Source organism: Mastomys coucha, unplaced genomic scaffold, assembly GCF_008632895.1.
Source record: "Mastomys coucha isolate ucsf_1 unplaced genomic scaffold, UCSF_Mcou_1 pScaffold6, whole genome shotgun sequence".
NCBI lineage: Eukaryota > Metazoa > Chordata > Mammalia > Rodentia > Muridae > Mastomys > Mastomys coucha.
Genome location: NW_022196912.1, coordinates 114,912,897 through 114,919,641, shown reverse-complemented (window position 1 = coordinate 114,919,641; position 6,745 = coordinate 114,912,897). Strand labels below are relative to the sequence as shown.

The 6,745-nt window shown below is 45.9% G+C and overlaps 1 protein-coding gene across 7 annotated transcripts in view; it reads right to left on the bottom strand.

Annotated features, from left to right (window-relative positions):
- Nucleotides 1–6,745, bottom strand: part of Dglucy (D-glutamate cyclase) — a 101,620-nt gene that overhangs the window by 65,631 nt on the left and 29,244 nt on the right. Inside the window, exon 1 of one of the 7 annotated variants that reach the window (XM_031356197.1) lies at nucleotides 1,947–2,050. The exons of the other annotated variants lie outside the window; for them this stretch is intronic. The gene's annotated coding sequence lies outside the window, so the exon portion shown is untranslated. Of the gene's footprint in view, nucleotides 1–1,946; nucleotides 2,051–6,745 lie in introns of those variants that run through there. 7 annotated transcript variants of the gene reach the window in all.

Below are 6,745 nucleotides of genomic sequence, written 5' to 3'. Positions count from 1 at the left end.
AGAAATCCGCCTGCCTCTGCCTCCCAAGTGCTGGGATTAAAGGCGTGTGCCACCACCGCCCGGCTGCTCCAGAGTCTTAACAAAATGGAAAGAAATAAACTATGGTAAAGTTAAATTGTGGGTAAACAAAATGTGGAGTCTATAAACAGTGGAAAAGTTTCCATCTTTAATGACTCCTGTTATAAAAGATAAACCCTGAGGGCATTGCGTTAACTGAAGCCAGACACAGAAAGACTAATACTGTGTGAGCCCACCCAGAGACTGGACATCAGTCTCGTTCACAGACTCGTTCACAGACACAGCCTAGAACGGCAGCTGCAGGGCTGGCAGTGCAGATAGTGGGCAGCTAGTGTTCAGAGTTTCAGTTTGTGAAGATGGGACTGTTTTGGGAAAAGATCTTCATGCCACAGGTCTATGCACATAAAAATGAAAAACAACAGAAAAAAAAATTCATGTAATATATATTTTACTATAATAAGAAATTTGAAATTTTAAAATGTGCATTTAAAATGTTAATTGTGATAGTTAATCTTAACATTCGCTTTATATGCTCAGTTGAAATCAGAGGCGTGGAGAGTTACTTCAGACTCCTGTGGGTCTTGGTTAACCTTGAGGTTCCTGTCTCAACCCTATAGAAAGGAGTTCATTTTGGGAAAGGGAGGTTTTGTGTGGCTGTTTCATATGGCCGAACACTCACTGTATGACTTTGAAAATCTGGCTAGAACTCCGTCTGCCAACATGACTCTGAACATCCATGTTTAGAATCATAGAATATCTGAGAACTCTCTTCTTCAAAGTGAATGCGCTTTGAGTTGTCTAGCCAAGTAGAGTAACCCAACCACGGGGCAAAACTCCAAGGCGTGACTGCTCTGGGCAAGAAAGGCATCCTTCTGCTTTGGAGCTGGCTTGGCCTGGGAAACTAGAGCACACGTGTTTGCTTATTTAATATGGAGTTTCTGCAATGGCTCCATTAGGCCGCATTCCTGTAACCACGAAATCTGACCCAGGAATCCACATGGTGTCTGAGTGCAGATACTGCCAACGGTCAATTCCAAGTCACATGGCTCCTTGGGAAGGGCTTAGGCTAAACCAGGCGGCTACTTTAGCTTTGCAATGCCCAGTTTAACGGTCTGACCTACAAGGATACCATAGGCACCATTCCTTGATTGAGGGGGTTAGAGGCTTCAAACACTTCAATTGCTAGGCCAGGGCTCTGGTAGCAAGGCCCTGGAGATGCTGCCTGCACTCACTGAGATGTACTGAACTGAGTAATGAAGTATATGTTTCTGTTCTTTAAGCTTCCTCTTTTTTTCCCTGTTAGATGCCACACATGCCAAGATAGACATTTTGTTAGCATCCTCCAGTGCTATGATTTTTACAGTTTGTAACTATGCAATTGTTTATGGGTTGGCTAAGTTACTAATTTTTAAAAAAGATTTATTATTTTTTTATTTTATTATTTTATGTATGTGACTACACTGTTGCTCTCTTCAGATACACCAGAAGAGGGCATCAGATCCCATTACAGTTGGTTGTGAGCCACCAAGAGCTTGCTGAGAATTGAACTCAGGACCTCTGGAAGAGCAGTCTGTGCTCTTAACCGCTGAGTCATCTCTCCAGTCCCTATGTTATTAATTTTTAAAAATGACTTCTTTGTTAGGGGCATGCACATGCTTCTTTAATTGAAAGCAAAATTCATTTCATTTTGTTTGTACTTAGTGTCAGAGCCACACTTTAGTCCAGGATGGCATCTACCCGGCCCCGGAAGAGGAAGAGGAGTGTCACCTGAGTGCATCCATGGATGAAAACAAATGTTTATAAAACACACAGAACAGTGCCCTATGACAGAAACAGATATTATAGGACAGCGATAATAACACACTTTAGCATTAATCCTTTTCTGCTTGGTCCAACATAAAGCAGTTAGTTCGAAAGGGTATACTTACACATGGGTTGAATTTTGCAAGATGTATACTAAATCCAAAGGAAAGAGCTGGGCTCTGAGCATGTTCGTCTGTCCACACATCCCCAGCCTTGCAGAGACTGTTATGTAAGAGCGATGCCATAGCTCTCGCTATTATTCCAAAGGCTCTTTGAGTCCACTAAATCTGTGTCCAAAAATAGTGGAGTCTGGGCATCCCTGTGTTCCAGCAAGGCTTCACAGACTAAGTGCCAGTCTCAGGCAGGATCATGCCTACCCTGCCTGGCTTACTGGGTTAGGTCTTCTGAAATTTCATTTTACGAGTATCCCCGAGTACCAAATGTTCAGTACTCTGTCCTCACCCTGTAAGTTCATTGTTACCCATTGCGTGAACCCAGGCTCAGTCCTGTAACCAGGCAGGACCCAGACACATGGTCATAACTGTGGGAACCAGAGGCCTTGTAGGATTTGCTTTAAGGTGACTGTTTAAGCAAGCTGTCCATACTGAAGCAAAGCTCCTTAGATGACTTCCCTGGGAACTCTCAGGATAGTCTCAGTTTACCCTGGGAGGGAGAGGGGAAGGGAAGGAGAGAGGGAGCGCCTTTGGGCCCCAGGACAACCCCAGAGAGACAGTAAGAAGCCTCCAGGGGCCTTCTTCCAGCTTGCAGCTGGCAGCTGCAGGAGAGAGTCCCCCGTTCTCCCTGGTGCATTTCCATGGGAACGGCTAGGCAGCTCCGTGCTGGGAGGTGTGCTCCATCTATTTCTATGGCTTCTATCACCATGGCACCTACTTGCTCTGAAAAACACAGCTAAAAACAGAACATAAAGAAGAAGGGGGGGCAATCCACTTCCCTGCAAGCACCTTTTACTGCAGCGGTTGTCATACCTGTGACTGCTAATGTGGGCCTTTCCATCCCAAGGTTCTGTCTTTTAAGTGTCCTTAAGAGCACAGAGGCTCACACCCTCTGCATCAGCATGCGGGTGATGTGGAGCAGGGCCAGAAGATTCCCACTAGACTCGCTGCAGGCATACACTGCCCAGAGGAACTCAAGAGTGAAGAGGAGTGTTTAGGGAAGAAGGGAGGAGTTGGGAGTGGGGCAGGGGCAGTAAGGTCAATATTCACAAACGTGCTTCAGGAGGAACCCTTGCGTATTCAGACAGGATCATGACCTTTCCTGGGAGCAGGATTTCTGTTCAGGAAAGGATGCCTTAGGGCCAAATCACTTACTAGAAGGTTTTCCTCAAGTTTGCTTTGAAACAACGTGCTTAGCCCACAGTCTAGAATCAGACAGAACTTGAGTTCAAATCCTGACTCATCCACTTGCTAGTCAAGCTTGTTGAGCACCTTTTTAGAGAGATCAGAGAGTACACACCTCACAGGGACAAGCTGCCTGCTGTGACCCAGGCTTCATGGCCCCTGGGCTTTCTTATCTATAATAACACCTGCCTCAAAAGGGCTTTGTGGCACGCCCAGAAGGAAGTGCTTCAAAGGCTGAGAGACCACCTGTGTCCTGCAGATGATGTTACCCACTAGAGATGAGGGCCTGAGAAGCAGTGAGTGTGGCCATTACAGGATGCCCAATGGCTGCCTGTCTAACTCTCCCAGGCTTGGCATCCATCCTTAGTCCCCTGGAGCAGGTGCAAATGAGGCCCCAGTTCACCAATAGTTTCTGCCTCCAGACTTCCACATCCACCAGTGTCTGAGGGCATAGCACATGTAGCACAGGACACACTTGAACTTCAGCATAGGTGACAACTTGCAGAAGGTCATCATCCTGGGCACTTGACGTAATGCACAGTACAGAGAAATTCTCAATGGTGGCACCAAATCCCACCATGGCTACCTGCATGTGGATTTTAGAATCAATAGCCAAGAGTGGTCTCAACCTCTCTTTCCCACTTATTAATTGAGTGGCTCTGGTTAGTCAGTTATTTCCCTTCCCAATGTTTCCTCATCTCTCCAATTTGTGAAATGGGTTAACAGTTCCTGTTTCAGGGACATGGGTCTACAAGAGAAAAAAAGCTCTTGCTCAGAGTCAGTGCCCAATGGCCTCTCTGTAACCATGGGATCTCTTCCCTTTTTATCTCCATGCTGGACAGTTCTGAGGCAGAGTGAATACTGTAAGAAGTGAGTGAGGGATGGGCCTTAAAATAGGAGGAAGCAGGCTCATTTCCTGAATGGGGCGGTAAACTATGCATTAAAACACCTTGCTCACCCCAGGCCAGAGGTTCCCTCTCCCAGGACCCATGCTTCACAGCTCACTTATAAGAACAACAAACGTTCTATAGCAGTCACACAGCCTTGGGCTGCCCTCACTGCAGCTCATGCCTGCCTTCCTGTCTTTTTATTTTAGAATGGCAACTCCTGGGGCTAGAGAGCTAACTCAGCCATCAATCACTCTCTTCCCTTGCAGAGGTCTGGACTACCTTCCCAGCATCCACTCAGCAGGTCACAACCACCTATCAGTCTAGATCCAAGGGAACTGACACCTTCTTGTGGTATCTGCGGGCTCCTGTATGTATGCGTGTGGGGCACACAGACTCATGCAGGCACACACATACACATATAATAATAAGTAAATCTTAAAAAAACAGTGCCCCGTGTTGCGATAATTCTGGATGATTCCATAAGAATGATTTCCACGTAGGGGATCCACATGCTTGTAAGGAACTAGACTCCACTTAAGGCTCTGGGGCAGTCATTCTCAACCCGTGGGTCTCAATCCCTCCAGGGGTGCTGACCAACCCACTTACAGGGGTCATTGAAGACCATTGGAAAACACAGATATTTACATTATGAATCCTAACAGCAGTAAAATTACAGTAACGCAATAGCAATGAAAATAATGTTATGGTTGGGGGTCTCCACAGCATGCAGAACTGTATTAAAGGGTCGCAGCGTTAGAAAGGTTGAGAGCCACTGCTCCAGAGATAGCACATGTGACTTAAGCTACCACCCTGCATGCAGAAGTTGGTGAATGTGGTCTAGGCTAGCCCAATTAAAATGACTCTCAGGATGTCCCAAAAGGAAAACAGAGAAGAAAAAAAGAGCTTGGGCTGTGGGTTCAAGGCCTGGATCTAATCCAGCCAATTTACCAGGCTACACAAAACCAGAAACAAAATCTGGCCTGCAGAGGAAAACCTTAGGAAGAGGTGCAGCTGGAGTCACAGTGCCATTGTGAATACCCAGGTACAGTACACATATGACTTACCCTACGGCTGAGCTGACTAGTCCTGAGTGAGCACATTCAGTGCATAAAGCAATTCAAGTTGGCATTTCTGTCACTTCATGATGAGAGCAAATGGGACACCTCTTCCTCCCTGCAGGTTCTGCTCCTCGCCACATTAAAACCCAGCTCCAGCAACCGTTCTTGAAGGAACTTCTCCTGCTTTACTCAATTTCATTTCCTTCCTCATCCTCTAGTCTCTGTGTGTCACTAACATGTGCCTTCCACACACCTGATCCTAACAATGAAATTCGCCGAGAAGCTGGGAGAGAGATGGCTTGAACTAACACGAGCATTATTAGTTCAGATCCCAGACACCTAAGTAAAGAGCCAGGCATGTTTGGAGGCCCAGCTTTGTGAGGTGGGTCCCAGGGGCTGGTTGGCTAACCAACCTAGCCAAACTGGCCAGCTCCAGATTCAGCGAGAGACTCTTAGAAAAAGGGGCAGAGAGCGAGAGAGGAAGACACTCGTCGGCCTCTGGCCTCCACATGCCTGTGCACGTATGCACTTCCTCCTGACCACACGCACACACCTAGATGAGGCTGGAGGTTGGCAGTATCAACATTTGTCTTAGGAGGATTCTAAGGCCCCCAAAGAATGAAAACATTTCCTCTATAGCTGCACACTTAGAAGTTGATAAGATCAGATTTAGAAGTAGCCCTTGTTATATGTTTTTATTTGAATATGTGTAGCGGGGTGCACGCACACTTGTGACCATGCTGGTGGAGACCAGAGGTCACTTCTGGTGTCTTCCTCAATTATTTCCATATCATCATCATCATCATCATCATCATCACTATCATCATCACCACCACCATCACCATCCTCATTCCCATCCTCATATTGAGACAAGCTTTCTCACTGAATCTAGAGATTACTGATTCAGCTAAACAGCCTGGCCAATGAGCTTCAGGTATTTTCCTGTCTTGGTACCCCTGGCCCTTAGGTTGTAGGAGTATACTGCTGCATCCATTTTTTGCTTAAGGTCTTCATGCTTGCTCAGCATGGATTGGGCAAACTGAACCATCTCCCTGGCATTCTTTTTGTTTGTTTGGTTTGATTTGGTTTGGTTTTGGTTTTTGAGACAGGGTTTCTCTGTATAGCCCTGGCTGTCCTGGAACTCACTCTGTAGAGCAGGCTGGCCTCTGCCTCCCAGGTGCTGGGATTAAAGACGTGCGCCATCTCTGCCCGGCCCTCTGGCACTCTTTTTAAAATACTGTGTTTCATCTCCCCAGTTGCACTGTGTGATTCTTGATCACACGGTTTTAGGTTTCTCCCTCCTTTGATCTTCTGAAATTAGTTACTTTTTCTAAATCAATCTTGTATGTTCTTATTTGAATGTATATAGGAAGGTGTACATATACAGGTGTGTGTATGTTGTGTGGAGACCAGAGGTCATTTCTGGTATATTCCTCAATAGTACTCCACATCAAAAGGTACATGGAGCTACTATAACTAGAAATAACCTCAAGGATCTGACTGACTTCTGAATACTTAAAAAAACAGACACCAGGCTAAGTGGTGGTGACATATATAATCTTTTTTTTTTTTAATAAAATGGTGTATATTAGACATAGTTCTACCGGAGGACCCAGCT